A 22950-nucleotide genomic window follows, 5' to 3' on the forward strand; every position below is an offset into this window, starting at 1 on the left:
CTTCACCAATAGAACCAACGGGGACCTGTTTTGGGGATACACCACTAAGTGCTAGTTCAGATTTGAATTTGGCCAAGACACTATGGTTGACATAGTGGTTAACACCTGTGATCTTTATTGACCCAGTTGTCAAGACACCTCTTAGTGCACAGAAACGCACAGGTTGGGAGGTTTGGGACCAGAGGAAAGAGCGCCACCTCCTGATCCACCAACACCAGTTACAGTGGCAGCCTGGGTTTCCTTAGAGTCTCGCATCCCAGAACGGACCAGGCCCAGCCTTGCTTAAGTTCCTGACAAGATCAGGCCACAGAGTGGTAATGCTGCTGTCAAGCAATTGCAAAGTTTTATTAATCCATCCATTTTATTGCCACTTTCTCCACTTCAGGGTCATGGGGGAGCTGGTCTGTTCTGGTATGCGACTGGCGCAAGACGGGTTACACCCTGGATAGGATGTCAGTCCAATACAGGTGAGGCACACAGACACGAGCACACTCACACTCACACCAGGGCCAGATATTTGTCAGATATGTGTTTTCATAACTCATATTTATTTGATTAGTAGGATGGCTTTATATTCCTGTAAATCAAAAAACTTAATGTACCTGGTGCACCACTTTTATTAATTGTTTTTGAAGTTTTTTTTTAATTTTGTGTGTCCTATCAGGGCAACTGAACAGCAGATATTTTTATTGATTTACTGTAGCTACATCAGTCAGTTCATTACCGGACTGCAAGAAGGTTGAAGATAAGTGGATTCTGCTCAGAATATTGTTCTCCTGGGATTGTTAGTACAGGGCAATGATTCAACAACAACATCCCTAGGATGTATGACAAACCTAAACATCATATTTAGTTTAATGTTTTTTTTATCAGTTATAATGTTTTTATCATATGCTCATTGGATCCTTTTCTTTAAAATCTGAAGGTGACATAACTCCATATTTTAACACTCATTTTCAGCTTTCTGAATACCTAAATAGAATTAAATTAATGTACCTGTAGGTAATGAATAAATGTTTTTGTTGCCTCAGGTGTGCAGCCTGTAAATTAAGCTATATTTTGTCAAGTGCTACACACTGCTATAATGTTAAACCTCTGTGTCCGCTCTGGAATAGAAACTGTAACAGATGTAAAACACTGATTGGTAGGTACTGTAGGTATGGGACTCTAGGGCGCAGAGTGTAACAAGATGTTTAGTTATAGTATTCTTAAGAGGTTCTGTCTTAAATTGTGACCAGTCCAGAGAAGGTAAAGATAACAGGAGGTCTATAACAATTAAAAATTAACCACAAGTCCAAGAGGAGTTGTGGTGCCTCTGAAATGATTTTTTCCTGGTTCTTACCTTTATACTTTGTTTTATAAAAACAATGTTTAACTCCTCTTAACCCAGCATGGATCCTGGGTGCCAGGTTGCTTGCTTGTGGACTTAATATACCGCCATTAGGCAACGGTCAGAACTGAGTAATGTGACATTTTATGACACCAGTTTTATTCAAGGGGTGGAAAAAGCCTACCCAGGAAAGCTTGTGCTAATGTTATTGGATCACCCATCCTAATGGAATAGGTGGAACTTCACCATTGTCAGGAGATGGATTTTATGAGCTCCCCTTCTGCTTGGGGCTGGTTTTAGCTGGGGCACAGGGAAACACACTGGGTCCAGCCTCCACACAGCCTGAAGGCCAGGGCCTGATGAGACCTGATGCTCACAGCCTCCTTGTGTTCTAAAAGAAGAACCACTGTTACACCCCACTGACAATGACTGTAAAGGCGCCCAGTGTTGACGGGGTAACACTCCAATAAACCACCACTCGGTGCCATCAAAATTGTTTAAGCAAACAAGCAAGCTGTTTGCCATCTGCCATGATTCAAAGAAAGTGAATTTCAAAGTCTCTTAATGAAAGCAAATTGGATCTTCTTTTCTTCTCTTCCTACACTTCAAACAATTGGTATAAATGGCTTCTATACATGTAGAGTGGCTTTGCTTTTTTATATAATTAACCTGTCAAGAAGAACATTCTAGCATTATGATATAGAATGTGGGCTCAGGTAGGAGATTCAAGATGGCCTTTTTGATGGCATGGAGCTATTTCACCCATCTCTCTCCAGCTTTACTCATCTACTAATCAAACGGATCTCGCCACAAGTTTAACCGCGCTCTCTTAATCCGTCTTTTGAACTGGAGGGTCATTTAGCACACACGCACCTTGAACCCTTTCCAGAATTTAATTAAACATTCCCCTTGCGGCTTCATTATATACCCACCCCCTCACCACCACCACGACCATAATAAACCACAGAGCTGATCTGGTGTATTGTGTAGCTTAATGGCCCTGTTGTTTGCCTTGAATTCGTGCCAGTTCTGTATAAAATGGTCACCTTGGAAGCACCGATTCAAAAGATTATGGAGTAAGAAAGGGGTCTGTGTTCTGTAGCCACCCATTCTATGCCTGAGGTCCTGTACACTTTGTTTACTGTCATATCTCACACACAACCAGAAGGGCTGTGCCAGGACTGCACCCTTTACTTCTGACACTACCACCAGTCAATGCTGCAGAAATTGAAGGGAGAGGTCCAGAGGGAGACAGGATGTCTTATTGGCCCCATAATTCCAGCGACTCTGCTAGAAAGATTATAATGTGGTGCAAAATATGTGGTGGAGGATTTGGCCCTTTGAAAGGTGTATTGAAACATGGTATTCTCCAGTTCCACCAAAATTCTTATAAAGATCACAGGAAGATTGCAAATGAGAGGACATTCTGCCCACATGTCTCATTTCGCATGAGCAGATAATTGATTTAAGGATCTCATCCAGCCATTTCTTTACAAATCCTGAGGATCAGCGCCAATAGCATGACTATCTTCCTCAATACTCCCACAGTCCTTTGCCTAATGAAGTGCCTCCTGTTCCCTAAGTGCAATTGCATGTAGTAATACAAATTAATATTAGTATTATTACAATTAGTTTGGATGACACCTATCTGCTATTGCAAGTTACAGATTCCATTATATTTTGCAAGATGTTATAAAATCACAGGTGACTGTAGATAAGCAGCATAGATCTAACCCCAGATGGGTGATCTACCAATGAAAAGGCAAAATGGAGTGCATGACACAGAATGGTTGACCACAGCAAATAAGGCTGAATGTTGTAGAGAAAGTTCCCCTGATGGAGGATAGGGTCAAACAAATTCATTCAACGTTTTCAAATGCACTCAAATTCAGTTTTTTAATTATGTAGTCACTTTAAAGGTAAAGTACATTTGCTAATTAATTTGCAAATACTATTCTTGCCTGCCAGCCCCTGTGTGATTTTATTATATTGTAAAATGATGTTGCTTATTACATGTACCAGGCAAAGAGTAAGCACTTTCTATTGGGTATTCCCTTCAGGCTGTATATGCTGACCTGAGAACAGGCTGAAGGGTTTACAGTCCTGGCTGGGAAATAAGTACATCAGGTTCTCCCATATAAATCATGGGAACACCTGACATCCATTCTAGTCAGAACCAAAACAAAACTCAGATTTGTCAGATTTGTACCCTTTACATATGTCACAATGGCTGGCTTGAAGATCTTATTTTCTGTTTTGTCAGACTGAGGACTGCCAGCATAAACACAGGCCATCACTGCCAGTATGTCATCTTTATTTTCACAGTTTACATAATCAGCCCATCTTTTCTGACTCTCCTCCCGGATCCTTATTCTTTCACAGGGTTCTTCTTAGGGAAGACTGCGAAGTCCCCTGCCTTTATGCCTCTACCTCTTGGTTGCTCTTCACTTGGAAGTTCTCACCAGCTCATCACTCCATCTTCAATTAGTCACCAAACACTGCACAAGCTCATCACGTTCACTAGATTTTACCATACCAGTGATTTTATACATCATTATATCACCAGGCACTACAAATATTCATCCAAATTAATGGCATGTCTGCCAGTTCTTAATCTTTAAATCACTAGTCACTTTAGCAGCCTGGCACTGGAGTTTTCACTTTACCCTTCGATCATCATTTCAACTCAGATCTTTGCTTTTACTTTTCACCAAGAACCAGATCACCAACAACTATTAACTCCTCTTCACTAACGTCATCAGCTGATCCTGTTTGGGCAGAGACACCTCTGTAACCAGCACTTGTACCTCTGATACAGCAGCAATTAGTTCAGAAAGTACTTAGGGCTCCACCTGTGCCATCTGGACTGCTCTCAGCTGAGGGGAGAGGGTATGCAGGTAACCTGGCAAGTGATGCTCCATTCCTCCAGACCACGCCTGGTCATGCCTGTTGCTCAGCAGCCCACTTAATTTCCATTGAGCCCAGCAAACTACCATGCAGTCCACCTGCCCAGCACCTGTGATGTCCTTCAGTGTAGCTTAAGCTGCATTTTTTTGTCAATCAATGGAATTTCACTCTCTCTGTGTGCTAATTACTCAGTCAGACCAGCTGTGTCTCATTTCGCAGGTTTTTCCAATGAACCGATGGCTCTGTCACCGAGTCACCTCTCATTACCGCACACAAACCTATTGTATTCCTTTTTAAATATGCTGTAAAGGTACTATATCCCACAAGAGTTCCTCAGGTCCCTTTGAGAGCGGTTCAGTCATCTTTTGATATCTTTGCTTAGCGAGATGTCATGGCCTGTCTTCTCTCTGTATTTGATGTGGTGTTTCGGTCCCATAAAGCGCAAATTAAAAATGAATACCTATACGTTGAATATCCCCTTTGCCATAGACACCTCCACTGTGACAAAATGACACATTTATTGTTGTAACAAACGTGATGGTGTCTTAAACAAAAAAGCAGACATATATATATATATATTTGACCTTGTTTGGAAAACAAGGAAAACATAAAATTGTGTGGTTTCCTAACAGGGAGCATGTTTCTTTCCAGCTTAATTGACTCTGCTTTACTGGCCGGTTTCCATTTCAGATATAGATTAACACCTCCTTCTGAGAAGTCATAAAATCTGACCTTTTTATCTGTTATGAAATATCCGCCTCATGCCTCGCACATGCCAGTGTCGAATTGCACAATCCCTGGTTCAATAACGCACTAATGAGCGAACACTCTGTGGCTCCTCCAACTTTATTTTATGTTTTCCAACGCTAGGTAGCATTTTCTATGGATTAACTATGCATTTCTTGACTTTCAAGAATTCCTAGGTCCTATGCTGCTGTCCAATGCTACGTGCACTCTGAAGTTTGTTTCTTCACTGAATTGCAATGGCTAAAATTCTTAATGTTTTCCCTTAAGGAGGGATACACCCTGGACAGGACATCAAAGGGCAAACAGACATAGACACACACTCACACTCACACCAGAGCCAGATTCCCAGTCTTTGGACTGTAGGAAGAAACCTATGCAAACACAGGGAGAACATCCAAACTCCATCCAGATAACAGCCCGGGTCCAGAATTGAACCCAGGGCCCCAGCATTGCAAGACTGCAATTCTAACCACGCTGCCACTGTCCTGCCCTTGTGTTCCATTCATAAATAAAAGGAAATGGCACTCCACTATATTCAGTACTTGAACATGTTGCATACATAGTTTGAGCAGAGTTAGAAACGGGCAATTTGGAAACAATGGCAATGGACTTTAAAAAAAAACAGGCTGTGATACAGAGGGCCAGACAGGTGGAGAGCCCTAATCAGTGTTTGCACTTCACTATCTGATGATTTGCCTGGCTCTCCTTCCTTTGATAGGAAGAGCCTGCTCACTCAGCCAAACCCAAGTACAGCCAATATTGTCTTCCGAACTAGAACAACCCAATCGGTGTTATCTACAACACAAACAGAGACTCATTCATGGGCAAACTGGTAGTCGTTAGTTTTTCACAACTGGCAAAAGAAACACTAATTTGGGTGGAGATTGGGAGGTAGTTGGGGGAGTGAATATGATTGGCTTAATTTCCACTTACTTGGAAATAGTACAGATACTGCGGGTCTGTGACTACCTCTGCACTAAGCAAATAATTTGCTGGCCTGAGCACAAATGAATTGTTCATATACTGTAGGTATTCCATTAGGGCTTTCCTATACAGTTATACTTTATAGATAGTAACAATATTAGTATGAGTATTTTCATAGTGTACACGTAATTCATTACTAATAGTGTCTAATGTTTTTTCATGTTTTTATATTTCATATAAGAATATTTCTTTAATCAAATACTCTACTTTTTACTTTTGTTGTAGATATTAATCAGAGGCATAAAAGGAACAGAGATAAATGCTCTGTTATAACCTCTGTTATAGCTGCTCTTCATTTCAAGGAACGTTAAAATGTCGAACCTTTAAAAAATGAGCAATTAATAACTACAATATTTGTGTTAAAAATAGCATCGTACTGTGGAATGGAAGCTTGGGATTTTAGTTTTGGCAAATTCCCAATAAAAACATAAAGGAGGTGGGAGAAAGACAGAATTTAAGGTTTATTTTTATGGTTTATAATATTAGGGTTAAATCAGAGGATCCCCGTCAGTAAAATGTAGATTCAAGTTTAAACTTAAAATGATGGTTGTTAACATTTTTTTCCAGAAGTGTGGATCTTTCTCTGAATCCTGCTGTCTTATAACATTTGCATTCTGTCTCTTCTCTTCACTGAATTACAGTGCCTAAAACTCTTTTAGTATTTGAGCTACTAAATATTTTTTCTAATAATAGTGGAACAAGGATCTTCTGTATCTTCTATGTATTAGTCAAATAAACTGAGCAGTAGGTGCAAACAATATTACCGACACAAGGTCATACGTCCAATAAAATACTGCAATACAGAACCTTTAAAACTTGATCAGAGTGGGGAGTTGTAGCGAGCTTTAAAAGAACAAGTAGAGGTTCATTTTGTGTTGAAAAGTAAAAAGAAAACCAAATATTTCAGCCATTGAGTCTAGGAAGGCTGAAGAAGACTCCAGAATCAAAACACTGTTTTTCTTTCTACTTGAAAAACATTAGAAGAGTAAAGATGACACTTCATTTGTATGATTCAGAATTGTACCAGACGAAAGACTGGTAAAAGCTCCCACTCAAAGTGAGTCTGACTTGAGATATTCAGCCCTTTCTAGTGTTTCACGCTTGGGGTTTTGGTTGATAAGTTCTGCATTTTCAAGAGCAGTGAAGGCACTGAAAAGGGCGATCTTGACCAGTGAGTTCTGCTTTCTCTCATCCTGAAGAATTAAGAGAGAATCCTGAAAAGGGTGCTTTTAGGCATTCTTATCTAAGCTAGCCAGCATCAAGGACCAGAAAAGACATGGTAGGTCTTTGTGTGTGTTGTAGAGCTGTATTATTTGACAAAGTTTGCTGCGGGTCACTTGGTTTCCCCTCATTGTTTGCCTCCTATTATCTCCTAACCAGATTCTGTGTGTTTGTTTTGGGATGCTTTGCAACTGTGATTTTAAAAGGCCACAGCCTGGTAACAGTAGAGCTCGGGTAAACTGGACAGAGCTGGTACCATATGGGACAAACTGCCAATTGAATTACCTTTTTGAAGAAGTCAACTCGGGGCTGTGACTTCTGCCTTTGAAAGGGAAGGCAGGACCGAGGCCACATTCCTTAGGTGGTAATTAAAAAATTAAATAATGGGATCATCTTTTACTCATCTGTCAAAGAGGTCAGTGTGAGGAATTCCTTTCACACTGTTTTCCATCTTGGGGGTGCCAATCAATACAGCCTAGACTCCAGTTATATGTATGCAGAAACGTTCTTACCAAGATTATAAATGTAATTGTTTCACAATGTTGCCAAGTCTGGGAACCTAACTTTTACATAGATGAAAGCAAGCAGACTTATATTTCTCTTTTAGAATGAATAGAATATAATAATGAATAAATATAAGCAGATGACAGCAGGATGAAATCAGTCCTTGACAAATCATGAGAAAATCTGTGAAAATTATAGTTACCTCCTAAATGTTGAGGGTTGTGTATCGAAACAGCTTATCACTTTAAAACATCTGTTTTATCATTCCCTCCGGTTTATATTAACACGTTGAAATGCTGTTCCTTCATAGATTTTCATTGGTCATACATCAAAATCACAAGCACCTAACTATGCAGCATATCCCATTTCTATGTATGCCCAAGACAATACACTAATAGCTCTAATTACTCTTGCTCATGCATTTTATTAGGAGATACAATATTTAAAACCACATCAAAATAAAAAGGACATGCGATTTGGTGCATCAGAAATATGAATACACCTGCTCCAAGAATAAATGATTAGGTTTCTTACCTCTTCTTGGATAAGAAATGAGAGGAAAGTCCCCAAACAAAGTGAAGTCTTTGAGCTTGCATTATTATTACAGAACCCAGAGCCTTTCATGTTTCCAGGTAATACGATCTGCAGGTGACTTGCACTACCACACTGATAAAGACAGATACTGTAAGAGAGAGATCACACATGCTGGCCGAACACGAGCAGACTTCTTTTCAAAAGGTCAGAAGTTCGGTGGTGCAGTAGTTCATTCCAGCACTGAGGAGTGAGTGGGCTCTCGCAGGTGGGTACAGGAGGACACTGTGGGGGTTCAGCTGGTGTGGTGGAAGAGAAGGAAGGAACAAAGATCTCCAAACCGATTCATGTGGGAGGAAGGAGCTCCAAGCCAGCTAGGTTCCACCTGTTCTAGTGACAAAGCAATCAGATTTTAAGCTTCAAAATTCTTTTCAAAGGGGTTTAAGCACTTAACTCCACATTCTGAAGACACCATCCCTGACACAATAGGATGCAAAGTTTCCAACACTTGCGATCCTGTGTACCAACAAGGTGGCATTGAAGCTGATCAAGCAGCAGTCATCTTCACAGCTTCTGATAAGTTAAGTTCCATATGTGGGTACCATCTGAAGAAAAAGCAATAAATGAATTATTAAGTGGCTCTCATGAGTGAATGAAAATAGGTGCTTCACTGCAGATGAGTTTTGCTGTTGTGTTTTTAACTTTCACTCTGTACTTAAAGACTGACCAGCATCATCATTGTGTACTTGCTAGCTGACACATGACATAATTACCTGTAGTATTGCTTTATTGCTGCATTTGTGTTGGTGTATCATAGTTTTCATTTTACTGAAGATAAGTATTAAATAGTTCAAGTAGGGAGCTTCATCAGCATGCATAGGCTGCAAAGGAAAAAGTTAAAGGTTTATTGCTGCTAAAAAGAGAAGAAAGGAACACCAACGAAGGCTCCACAGCCGAAACATTGTGTTTCCTTTCTTCTCTTTTCAGCAGGGAATAAACCTTTAATTTGTTCCTTAGTATTAAATATTCTACTGTCCCTCTAATATCTACTCAATAACAAATGTACTGCCATATTGTTTTGTTCCAGCATTTCAGGACAATAAAACTTTTCATGAAAGTTGTCTGAACTGCTTGCAATTTTCTAGCTAGACTTTAAAACTGGGATGGTGTTCTAAGAGTTCTAGCCTGCATTCACTACTGCTGAGGCAGCATAATAATGCATGGTCAGGTGTTCCAGTAGTCACTCCCGTCACTCAAAACCTGCAAGCTACAGTGTATACTACCGTATCTACTGTATAGGCTGTAGGTGTATTAGCACTGTAGTGTAAGTGCAGCTAAAGCCCTCATATAGATTGATTCTTCAGCCTGTAGCAGTCGGCACACAGGCCTCACACCTGCTGATGTATTATTCCAGAGCATCCGAGCGAAAGGAGAGATCGTTTTCAGTTGGCCTTCCAGGTCGAGTTCAGTTTCTCACACAATAACGATGCTTAAGAATCCTACAAGATGGAGGCTGTTTACTGAGTGTATAGGCATAGTGAGATGTGGCTCAGCTCACCTGGCCAGAGGATGAAGAGGCTGGGAGTGAGGAGTGAAGCATGAGGGAGCAGCAGGGCTGGAGAGGAGGTGGAAGAGGGATGTGTGAGAGGATGAGAAGAGAAGTGATTGGTGTATGATATATATAGCTTTGAGAAATGACGTTGGGAAGCTTGGATTTTCTTGCCCCTCCTGTTAACAACTTATGTTTAATTCAGCTTTTCATTAATACCTGAATGGACAAAGTGAAGGTATTTCACAGCTGTTGTTTAGAACCCTGCAAGACAATTCTGCTTTTTGTCCAACGTGCGGCCCATAAAACTTGAGTGTTTGAGTGTTTATATTTGCTATATAACTTGTTTCAAAAGAATTGAGTGGGGAGCTGTGTCGGCGTGTGCTGGCTGCAAAGGAACAAGTAAAAATGAATTCAGCTCCAAAAAGTACACAGTGTTTCAGTTATGCTATTTAACTTGTACTAAATAAGTTCTATGATAGTGCTGACCTGTAGATGTTTTAATTTTGACAAGAAGTTCTTTTCCTCCAGAGACTGCTAGATGTGTTTAAGCAGCATGCTCTTTGTGTGTCCCATCTGAAGGGCTGCTTTGAGGTACACAGCCATTCAACCCTACGTTACCTCCAGAATGGGCCACATCACTCAAAGCCCATTCACCACACCGGTGTTGAAGCCCATTCCTGTAGCATCGTTCAAATTCCAGGTTGCTACTGAACTCCACAGCAACAATGACTTTTATTTGCTTTAAGAAGTTCATAACATGAGAGGTGAATGGTCACGAGGCACAGACACAAAGCACTGTGAATATATCCTGACAGGAAAAGGACTGTTACCAGAATCAATGCCTGGGTGGCCAATTAGTAGCAGGAAAGAAAGGTTTTGTGCAGTCCACCAATGAAGGAGAAAAAGGAAGCGCTTTTGTCTCATTTTCCTTCACTCTCACTCTCTCTGTCTATCAACTTACTGTTCTAAGTCTCTGTACCCAATTAGAATACAAAATGAGTTTTTTTTCCCCAAAAAAAGCCTGAGGAAGCTGTGAAAACATCTCAATCGAGTATTTATTTTCCAGGTTCAGTTCAGAAATGGCGGAGATCTCTCTGAATGCACCACAGCAGAAAATACATAAATGAGAACAAAACTCATCATTCTGCTTCATATGCAACTTCAGTGAAAAGTTTCTTAAACAGAGCGCCTGGTGGCTGATCGCATCATCCATTTCTTGTGAGGAGTCTCAGTTCAGTGCTTTTCCTGGACTTTTGCATCTTCAGCAACAAACTCCAAAAGGTGATGCAAAACACATCAATGGATTCTAAAAATAGTACTAACAAGTAACTACAAAATTAAATCTATGTTTCCTGCTACAATTTATAAAAATGCAACTCATTGTAGTATGCTGATGGGAGAGGCCACCATATATGAACTTTCAGATGCAAGTATTTTGATTCCAGAGGAGAGAGATCATTTTCTATCTTTTAAAGTGGCATTGTCTTAAATTGGGGCAGCTTTGTCTCAAACCTCACAAGCTTTATGGTGGAGTCCCCACTGCAGAGAAATGAAAAGCAAAAGCCGATCTAAAAAATTAAACTAACTCAAATAAACAATCCTGACGTTTCATGCAAAGGCACAGAAGCCTACTGTATTAAACTCAAAATTCAGGATATACGTATAAAACATTTACCACACCAGTGGATAGCATTGCTGCACTGTAGAGCTGGGGCCCTGGGTTCAATTCTGGACCTGCGATTCTTTCTACTTGGAGTTTGTATGCTCTCCCCTTGTTCACGTGTGTTTTCTCCAGGTGCTCCAGTTTCCTCTCAAAGACATGCTGGTAGGTTAATTGGCTTCTGGAAAAATTGGCCCTGGTGTGAGTGTGTAGGTGCCTGTGTGTGCTCTGCTGTGTCCAGGGTGTACCCCATCTTGTGCTCATTGCTTGCCAGGATAGGCTCTGGCTCCCCAACAACCCTGAATTGGATGAAACAGTAAGAAGATGGATGGATGTTTTCCACATAACACCAAACACAAAGGAGAGCAGACAAAGCTAGCCTGATATTGATTTTTATCTGCAAAGCTGGCATTTATTATTTGCTTATGGAAATGTTGTCAGAAACCTGCTTTGTCCCTAATGTGAACACTTTACTCATTTGATTCTGGCAGATGAATTGTGCAATGGGGACAGGTATTCTGTCCTGCTGCTTCACGCAAGATCCACATTAACTGAAAAAGCTGAGAGTTCATCTGTCCTACCCCTGCTGCCTACAGCTGCATGGATCCAGTCCTCTGCCTTGGGCACAGTGTTTGCTGAAATGTTACCACCAGGTTTACACAGGCCAATGCCTCGAAAAAAAATCAAGGCACGTGGAGACTGCCACATCTACGTTCCAGATGCAGTTTTAGAATTCCTAATCTTTTATGTGAATGTTCTTTTAGATTTGAACAGAAAAGGACTTTGATTTCCTTATGGGTGGTAAACTGAAAGAAAATACTTTAATTTTATCACAATTGCCAAATGCATTTGAGCATAACGGACAGACCTCAGCAGTGGGGCAGCATGGCACCATTGTGTTTAAATGCATGATTTTCAAACCGCCTGTGACCCTGCTGACACTGAAGCTAACACCTGCACAACATGGCATGGTTACAGCAGGTGAGACTACAGTGTGTGTAAATTCAGCTAAGGTCCAGTGCTGTCTTGACTGTTATGTGCACAATGGAACTAAGGACCAAGGTGAATCAATTACCTGCTCAGTTTCTCTGAGTTTGTAGTTTTGTAGGATCAACAATCGTGTTTTAACCCTTTGTCAAAACCTGTTTTGAAACTAATCAAAATAACACACAAAGTGGACTGGAAAAACTCAGCACTTTGAGAAACACCCAAGACTCTTGCTGTTGTAAACTTCTGTACTTGCTCAAAAGACATTGTAAACTGCAGCTTTGTACGTTTTATTTTTATTAGTAAATCATAACAAAGGCCAAAATTCAAACCTTTTAACATCTATGAATTTTTGTCACTAGAGAGCACTTCCACCTTGTGTTTTGTGTTCTTGTGCATCAAACATCAGAGTGCAATACATCACTTGATATTTTTGCTATATAATATCTTTTATGGTCAAAGCATAAAGCAGGAATATTAAAGAATATTTGGATTTGGGATTTGAATGTTTGATGAGAAAAGTTCCAAGAGCTCTCATCAGTAGTGTGTTCCCCAATACTTACTTCAAAACTGTAAAAAAGTGTTTTCACTTCACTTCCAATAAAACTTTCCTCCCAATCCGTGTGGAGGAATCAGGGTAAGGAAATGTCTGTGGAGCTGCTGTATTGGGATCTGTGAGGGGAGAAGGCTTAGCCTCAGTTCTGCAACGGGGCTGACCTTGTGGAGCTCGCCGTTGGGGTAGAAACAAAAGCCCGTGCTGGATTAGGCCCATCTGACAAAGCGTCTCATTAGCATCTGAAAACAGCTTGGCTTAGGTACCGCAGCAGGGGAGGAGTGAGTGGAGTGGTGGTCTCCCACTCATTAGAGACACACTCACACGGGCTCCCAAACAGCAACACGCTCACACAAGTGAGTGCACACACACGCAGGACCACTGTTTCAAGTGTTGGTGGTCAGCTGTCCGGTTTTGCCAATGCCTGTCATTTTAGACCCCCTACCTAAAAACGTTTTCCTAAAAAAGAAGTGCACTGAGATTGAATAAATGATGTATGCTTTATAGCGTTAGGGCATTATAAATGGAGTTCTTCATGTTTTTGTAGTGTCCTTTTGTCTGAACTATGATTAAAGCCTGACCAGCCAGAGTTGATATTCCTAAAGACAGTATTATCACAGTATTATCAGTTTGCTGTGGTAGAGTACAATTAGTTATTGCACAGGAAAAGGATAAGAAAACACATTGGAAGCCAAATAACATTAAAATGTGGAGGGAAACTGCAGAACTGTATTGAACAATGATGGTATAAAAAAGTGGCACTTTCACACATGCCATTCTCCTTAATCTTCTGGTCCTGGTGGTTTCAGTTGTGCTAAAGCAGAATTTAATTAAGAGATTATGACGCTAAATTTGAGGTTTGAATTGGCTAATGAATGCAGATATCAATAGAAAACATTTAGATAGATTTAGATGTCATTCAAGTATTTACCAAGGAAAAAATCAACAATGTGCCTCAGGCTGAGGAGAGACAATATTTAAAATATTAACATAAAAGATGCAGTAGTGTTACAGGAATTAGGAGCGCTATAGATAAACAAGTCTTTTGGAATTCTACTAGTTGTTCTTAAGATAGCAAAAAATCATATTCACTTATTACTCTTAATTATCCAAATGATCAAAACTCTTTCAACAGTCACTGAAGTCAAGGTTGTGACCATTGACTGTACAACTGCTAAAATAGTACACATACATAAGAAGCGTGACAAAACTGAACTGTTATAGACTAGTCAGGCTTGTCTCTGTTGCATGTAAGATTATGGAAATGGTCATTAGAACTGACCTATAGGATAATCTGTATGCCAAAAGGATTTTAGTGGAAATCCAATATGGATTTGAAAAACCAAGTTCTTGCATAACTAAGTTGAGAGACTTTTTTGATAGAGCAACAGCTGTAATGGGTGCAATTAGAGCATATGATGTTGTATATCTGTACTTTAAGAAAACGTTTGATAAAATGTAATTCAAAAATTACAGATGATAGGAATTTAAGACAGTGTTTTTGTAATTTTGAGAACTACTATAGTAACTAGATGAACACAGAGTACAGATAAGAGATGAAAGCTCAAAAAGGAAGATATACTGAATTTTGTGTAGTATCACACAATTCTGCATTATGACTACTGCTCTGCGAAATGTCTATAAAAGACTTAAATTTTAAGTAAACCAGTCACGTTTGCATTTAATATTAAAATAGGAAGATTAAGGAATACTGTAGAAGCAGAAAAGAAAATTCATAAAGACTTCGAGAAAATACAAGATTGGGCAAACTGCAGATGGCATTTAATGTAGACAAAAGAAGAGAATTACAGGTAGTTAGCAAGATGTGAAAGACTGAGCTTCAAGAGGCTACTTAGAGTATGACTCACATGTCTACTGTTGAAACATCACTTTCAATTTCAAAGGCACATAATGTATAAACATATAGTGCCCTAAAAAGTGTAGCACATCCATAAGAACGCAAAATTGAAATCAAGTAAAAACTGCACAATACATCAGTAACACCTAATTTAGAATATTGAGTGCAAGTATGGTCATCAAATAAGAAAAAATTGCAGCTCTAGAGTCAATAAAGAGAAGAACAACAACATTCCTGCACTCAGGGGAATGTCCTGCCCAGACAGACTAATTCAGCTCGATCTTTTAAACCACAAACAGAGAACTGGGTTCCTGATCCAAACATTCAAACTCGTCAAAGGCAACAACAAAGTCAACCCAGTGAGGTTCCTCAGAATCAGTGAAACACCAGAAGCCATGGTTGTAAAGTATGGTTCATTGAAAATTGAGCACTTTTTTGACACTTAGGGTTCTGGGAGTTGGGAACAAGCTATGTTGACAATGATGACCTCTCTCAAGAAAAGGCTGGATGTAGTTGTGGGATAATTAGCTACTTGTAACCAAAAGAGTTCGAAGGGCTAATGGACTCCTCTTGTGTGTAACTTTTCTTATGTTATGAGATAAGAGATCTTGAGCATTACCTAGCTCAGACTTTCAAAGTCCTTTTTACACCACCTTGCTCCACCTGGTTCATACCAGTACCTTACCGGTATTTTGTTCACAGCCCAGTGCTTTCATAGCATTTTAATTTTTCTGTTTGAAGAAGCAAGTGTGCAGCTTGCAGGTAAAATAACCTGGTAGAAGACGTGCTCACATGACTACTGTTTGGCCAATCTCTAGGACATAGTTCAGGTCGGTAGTTGCGCCAGCCTGCGTGGGCTGCAAAGGAACAGGTATCGGGTTTATTCCTGCTGGAAAGAGACGAAAGAAACACAATATTCGGCTGTGGAGCCTTCTTCAAGTGCGAGAAAGACAGGGAAGACAGCAAAGACTAAATAGCATAGGAGAACAAAAGCTGGGAAAGGGGAGGAGGCGGGAGCCTCCTTTTCTAAGACAAGTTTGGTGCAGATTTCATTCAAACTGCTGTAGAGTTAATCCTTGGCTCTAATGTTAGTGAGATCAGATGGTTCTGCATGCCACCATGACACCCATGCAGTACTGTGTCTTACGCCTAAGACAGTGGACTGCCAGGTCTTAGAGAAAGTTAAACCTGCAACATGGCCTGGCTTTTGGTCATGTGCACTACCTATTGGCACCCAGGACTTTACCTCTCTTAACCTGGTTTGAATCAGGAGCCACATTCTGAGGTGAGTCACTCCTGACACAGGTGTGTAGTTTAATGCTGGCAGGATCTGTGAATCAGGCTGCCAAAACCCAGGTCTGAACACCTGTGTGAAATGTGATTTATGTGATTGAACTAACAGGTAAAAGAGGGTTTATCAAAACCGAGGTGTTGACATAGTTGCTTGTGTCTTGATACATGAACCACTGCAAATGAACATGAACCATTATTTTATTTCAAGGACTGACCAATTGATTAGAAATGTAGTAGCTACTTCTTGCTGCCCATTGCAAAACAAGTCTGTACTGGTTACAGTAAAATCACCCAGATTACCTAGAGAATTCTAGGAACTAATTGATGGGGAAATCTCATCTGTCTTTAAGGATTCCAGCCTCTACAGTTTGATTGGCCAGGCAGTATGATCCAGACTCCCATCACTTTTTGTGTATTAAGCTCCTCCTATTGTCTGTTTTAATTGCACCCAGTCTGAGCTTTAAATTACTGAACTCCATGTCTGTGCTTTATATTTGATCTTGAATAAATATTTTTTTCTTCATGTTTACATAAAAAAACATAAATGTTTATTCTTATGAGATTACAGATTTCCGTGAATATTTTTTTATCTGTTTTCAGTGTAGTATTCGTTGTGTAAGGCTTTGACCAAAACAGACCAGCATTATAAATGAGATCTTTGTAGTGATTTGTATAGTTTTAACATGTATCTTGATTTGCGTTCTACCTTTTTGCCAATATATACGCTTTTTTCATCTGTTATTCATGTTGTCTAGATAATGACAATTGTCGTTTTCCTGTAAACATTTCTACTGCAGCACATACTGTACAATATAAGCAGTGGTGCTTTGCTCTTATCAACATTCAAGTTTTTTTTTTAAATGGAATATTGAGGCAGAGAGGACAAGGCTCTTTTCATTACAGTAAAGGTCAAAAACCTTGAACAAATTAAAATACCCAAGCATTAGAGACCATAGAAAAACAAGTTGCAGTAACGTTTTAAAAACAACAAAATAGCCTAGTAGGATAACCTGTCGATAACTAAAGTTCTTATTGACATTTGATATAATTTCATTTCCCTCTGCTGGCATTTTGTGATTTATTGATTTTTGCTTTTCTCTTTTATTTAATTTTTAAAAATGAAGCATTTTTGAAGGAGTATTAGTCTAAGCATAGACTGCTTTAAAACATGAAAAGCCATCTCATCTCCAAGTCCAAAGCAAAATTTCAGTCAGGCCCATTTTCCTTCCTTCTTTTTGGTACCTGGGAGAATGACTTATGATTGAGTAGAAGTGATGTTTCATGTTTTAAACGAGACAGTTGTAAGTTTATCAGAGACTGGGCACAGGATGTTGAACGTCACAAGACAATCAGAGACGCTTAGTTATGAATCACCTATAATCATTTTTTAATTTGGTTGTTATTAGAGTGGGCAGCATGTTGGTGCAGTGGTAAGCATCGCTGGGGACCTGGGTTCAATTCACGGGCTGCTATCTGCTTGGGATTTATTCGTTTTCCCTGTATTTGCATGGGTTTCCTCTGGGTGCTCTCGTTTCCTCCCACAGCCTAAAGACATGCTGGTAAGTTATGGCTTCTGGCTTCTGGGAACACTGGCCTGGTGTGGGTGTTTATTTGTGTGTGTCTGTGTGTGCCCTGCGATGGACTGGTGTCCTGTCCAAGGTGTATCCTGCCTTGTGCCCATTGCTTTCTGATAAAGTTGTCAGAAGATGGGCGGATAGCTATTGGAGTGGTCCGACATCCTTGACATCACAGCCCCAAGAATTTAACCTCCTTGTTGAGTGCAGAATTCATGATTTATCAAGCCAAGTGGCTGGTTTAGCGTCTCCTTCTTGCTTCAGCTTTTTGAAGCGAGCATCCAAATGTGGGATTTGTTTGAGCTAGAGCTCTGGTAAGGGCAAATCTGCATCGAGGAAAAATTCCTGAGTTTTAGATTTGATTTTTTAGTCTAGGATTACTGAAAGCCTAAGACTGTGCTGCTACTAGTTAGTAATTTAAAGTTAATTTGATCTCATCTTGTTCAGCCAGAGGTAAAGTACCTTCTTAGATCAAAGACAGACTTAGGCACACATTGTTATTTTATTTTGAACTGCATAACAGGTTTTTCAGCAGATGTTTTTGTTTATTTCTATTTCAAACGAAATAATTGCACAAATCCGGCGTATATATACCACTTTTAATTTTTTTGAAAATTCTTCTTTTTATTGCTTCTTTTTATGTTTGCTCACCTCCTTCCACTTCCCCACGCGACTCAGAGTTCTGAAGACAAAACAAAATGTCTTTTTTGATTGGTATTAAAAATTAACCCACCACAAAACAGCTCAGGTTATCATGTTATGGATCTTGACTTTCCTGGTTAAAACCAGTTGGCTGCGCTTCTGTCATTTCTCAATCTAATTACAAAAGAGATTGCTTCACCACTCGTGAGTCCTGTGTACTGACAATGGTTTATTATCACTGTCAAAGTTACACCCAAGGCAAACAGAACATAAAAGATGTAGTTATGAGCAGTTTGGCATTATCTTCAGAAATCTCCTTGTCATCTTGAAGAAACTAGAATGAGTTTATTCAGCTTCAAGATTCAGCTTCAGCGTCCAAGCTACCATTCTTCCTACAGTATGAAGAGTTGTTATAGTTTTGTTTATAAAAGTTATCAGTAAGCAGCATGTATGTTCTACACAATTATAAATGATGTGAATATTAAGTAACTGCATATTTTTAGTCAGACAGATTTTTCATTTTATACTCTCTTTATTAATATTATTATTGCATCTGTTTCCACTTATTACTGTATTTTACAATTGAAAAATTGAAAAAATATTCTATACCTTATACTTGATTTGCTACTCCCTTTTTACCATGCATTTCTAAAACATTTCTGTTTGGAGACTGGAGATAAAATAACCTAGGTCTCATTAAGTAGTGTATCAAAACTCCTTTTTGCAATTTATCTGATAAATGGGGCATAAATGAGATGATGTTTCTTCTTTCCCGTGTCTATTGTTGCTTCATTTTCTCTTTGACCATATTTCTTAATAAAGATGCCATGTGCTGAAATTTTGTTTTGACACATGTGTGTCGTGTGAGATTGGTGTGATTGGTTTGGTGGCTGCTGTAGAAAACTGATCAAGTCTGCTTGAAGATGCTCTCTTTGGCTAGTGTATTGCATCTTCTGTTGGTTACTTCGAAAACAGGTTTGGGAAGCCTGTGGAAGTTTTGATTTATGTGAGTGGGGATCTGTGGTCAAGCATACTGAGATAACTAAACCAGACTTGCTAATCTACTAAAGAGGTTGTGGTTTAAGGCCCTAAATTGAGGATTTACTTTCTCTAGCCTGTACCACTGAGATTTGGAGGATGAGCCTACTGTTCTTCCTTGCCCCCTTGTCTTTGGTCAGAGAGACCCTTTTGTTGTGAGAAAAAGGCTGTTTTCCAAAAAAGAGCTGGTGGTCTATGTCAGAGGTGGGACAGAAGAGGGGCACATATTATTAAGGATCTTAAAGCCAGGAGGAGAGTGGGATTTGATCTGCTAGAGTCTGAGGGGTCATCTGGTTGTGCTTCAGTGCTTCTCCAGAAGTGATTTGTTTGGTGGAGATAATTATACTGATATCTTAATGACCACCTCTGACTGTCTAAAAGGTCGAGAGTTCACAGCCTGACCCCAGCAGCTTCTCTGGGGCTACAGAGTTACAGGACCAATGTGTTTCCTTATGTCTGCTTGTTCTGGGGGTGGAAAGTTACTTGACAGTACTGGTTCCCTGAGAATCAGAAACCTGGTGTGTTTCTCCTTTGAATCCTGTGTGGGTCACAGAGAACAACAGAGAATCCATGATGGGCAGCATTGTTTTATTCAGAAAAGGCCACTGCTGGAGGATATGAGGGGCAAAATGAGAACATTTGTCATATAAAGACAATGCCTCCACAGCTATAAAGGAACAGGTTGGAAAAAAACAGCTACAATAACTTCTAACCAGGAAATGGTAGGCATCATACAAAGGTCATTCAAGCTTTTCTTTTAATAAATATGTTTTTGGCATGAAATACAGGGAAGCCATTGTTTTACCAGCTAATTCATGTTAATACAAAACCATTACTGCCTTGCGTTAAAGGTATTTATTAGTTCAGACTAGTGGCCTTATCTGAATCGGCCTTCTGCGGGGTCTTTCAAGGAGGGGCCAGACTCATGCAGCACACTTCAGAGAGCCTGCCAGTGCTTTTTATATTTTAATTTTCCGATAAAAGCAGACTACTTTTGTTTACACACAGCAATACGTGCACACCTGGGTTTGTGCAGAAGCAAACGGTGGCACATTCGCAGTGGGAGGGGGGTGTTCTGATAAAACACAGAAACGGACCCAGTCAGCGCCAGACACGATTAACAGATGTTCCAGAAAGGAGACACAGAAAGTATAGTATTTGGGTGGCACAGTGCTGGGGCCCTGGGTTTAATTCCAGACAAGTGGTGCAATCTGAGGGGATTTTGTATGTTCTGCCCATGTTCATGTGGGTTTCCTCCCACAGACCAGAGACATACCAGCAGTTTAATTGGTTTCTGGGAAAACTGACCCTCGTGTGAGTGCGTGCATGTCTGTGTCTGAGTGTGCCCTAAGATGAACTGGTGTCCTGTCCAGGGTGTATTCGGCCCTGCACCCATTGCTTGATGGGACAGGCTCTGGCTCCCCCGTATCCTGAATTGGATAAAGGAGCTTCTTTTTTCAGCATGGAATAAACCTATAACTTGTTCCTTTGCCGCCTACGCATGCTGACGCAGCTACCCACCTGAACTACATTGTGCTTAATATTCCTCTATTGGAAAATCAAGCAGAAGCTTTCAATTTGCCAAGAAAGTAACACTGAAAAGTCCTTTCCATTCGTGGTAATGAGAAAATTCCACTCTCGTATCAAAGAGTCCCAGTGAACAATATGGTCCTTCCATCTGTACATAAACTACCTCACAAGGTTTTCACACTTAACTTAAACCCTTATACTGTCACTCAATGCAACAGAATTCAGAAATAACTGCAGACTTCTTCAGCTGACACTTCACTGAACAAAAGTAAAAAAAGGAATTTGTGTTTTCTCATAAAGAACAACAGAGCCCTATGGTGCACAAGTCCCTGCCACCTGGTTGAACAGACGAAGAGTTAAAGTAATATTAGCTATTTAAAAAAATATATTCATGCCTCCAAGAGTTTTATATGTACCGTTGTTTTGTGTCCCAGATAGATGAAACTGTTAAGGAAGAGATAAACATCGCTTTAAACCTGCACATTTGCACCCAATACAAAACAGAAGAGAAAATGACTGGCTCCTGTTTACTGATTGTGAAAACACAAAACAAACTGAAATACTCAAATGCCAAGTTTGAACATGTCTGTTTGATCAGGTCTATTCAGCCCAGATTGAACTACATTTATCCAGTTCTTAGGTGTCTCTTCACGTTTTTCTTGCTTAGAGGAACCAAGCAAATATATCCAGTTTCTTTTTTGTAAAGATATTGGTGACCCACATATAAATCAGCCATGGTACTATTTCAAACACCCAGGGTACACCTGATTCAGCAGAAGAATACCATGGGAGTTTGAAACACAGTTTTTATATATAGAATGCCTCCCCTTTCCAAAAAAAAACCTTTTTTATATTGTCTTGCATTCTCAGCACAATATAAAATGTTGGCAAAAAAAACTTTTTTTGCATAAAAAAAACTCAGTTCTATATTACAGATAACGGTTTAATTTATCTTTACTGTTTCATTCTTTATCACAAAAGAAAAGCTTGGAAATCAGGGCCACAGTCAAAAAGAGGAGAAGGACTGGTATATAGTAAAATACAGTATCTGGGGTTGAGATGCTTAGACTACATTTAGTTGTGTTTTATTTAAAATGCTTAGAACTGCTGACTTGCTTTGCTGTACACTTTCAAAAGCTTTATTCTTTAATTAACTACTAATTAATTAATGTGCTGCAATGTGGAAGGTGTGAAATGCTAGTCTAGAATATTAATAACGCAAAACCTATATAGTGGTGGTGGTGAGGTGGCTTAGTGATTAGCATTGCTGCCTTGCTGCAGTGGGGCCCTGGGTTGCTATCTGTGTGGAGTTTGTGTGCTCTCCCTGTGTTTGCGCTGGTTTCCTCCAGATGCTCCAGTTTCCTCCCACAGCCCAAAGACATACTGGTAGGATAACTGGCTTCAGGGAAAATTGGTCCTGTGTGAGTGTGTGCGTGTCTCTGTTTGTGTCTTCCTGCCTTCTGATGGATTGGCGTCTCATCCAGGGTGTACCCTGCCTTGAGCCTGTTGCAACCCTGCTCTGAAACCCTGATTTGGATGAAACAGTAGGCAAATGGATGGATGGATAGACTTGCAGATTGCAGTGGTATAAAACTTAAAACACATCACATAATAAGGGTAGACCATTCAAGTGCCAGCAAATTCAGGGATGATTTCTGAGCCCTGAAGTTACACCCTGAGCTGGTCTTGATGAGACTTTGGAAGGCAGTCTGAGTCAGAGCAGTCCTGGTGTTTCTGAATATCTGGTTCCACCACAGGGAGCAGAATGAGCAGCACCATCAGCTGGACAGACAAGAATCATGTCAAGGTGTGGAAAATGAGCAGAGAGGATGAGAGGCAATGAGGCGAGAGAAGGGCCTGGAGATCTTAAGGAGCAGAGTGATGAAGGGAGAGATAGGTGCCCACCAGGATCTCAAACAGGATGTGAGGTAGATATCACAGGTAGAAAGCAGACAGTGAAGACAGGTGTCATGGGAGAAGGTAGATTGAGACAATACTCAGTGAGCTGTAGAGTCGGTATGCTGTATACTGTGTTGTCG

General features: G+C 40.1%; 1 long non-coding RNA gene across 1 annotated transcript in view; it reads left to right on the forward strand.

Moving 5' to 3' along the window:
- LOC148645457 (uncharacterized) overlaps window positions 1-22950 on the forward strand; it is a 111323-nt gene that overhangs the window by 81936 nt on the left and 6437 nt on the right. The window lies entirely within an intron of this gene.

Source organism: Lepisosteus platostomus, chromosome 18, assembly GCF_059453375.1.
Source record: "Lepisosteus platostomus isolate fLepPlt1 chromosome 18, fLepPlt1.hap1, whole genome shotgun sequence".
Taxonomy (NCBI): Eukaryota; Metazoa; Chordata; class Actinopteri; order Semionotiformes; family Lepisosteidae; genus Lepisosteus; species Lepisosteus platostomus.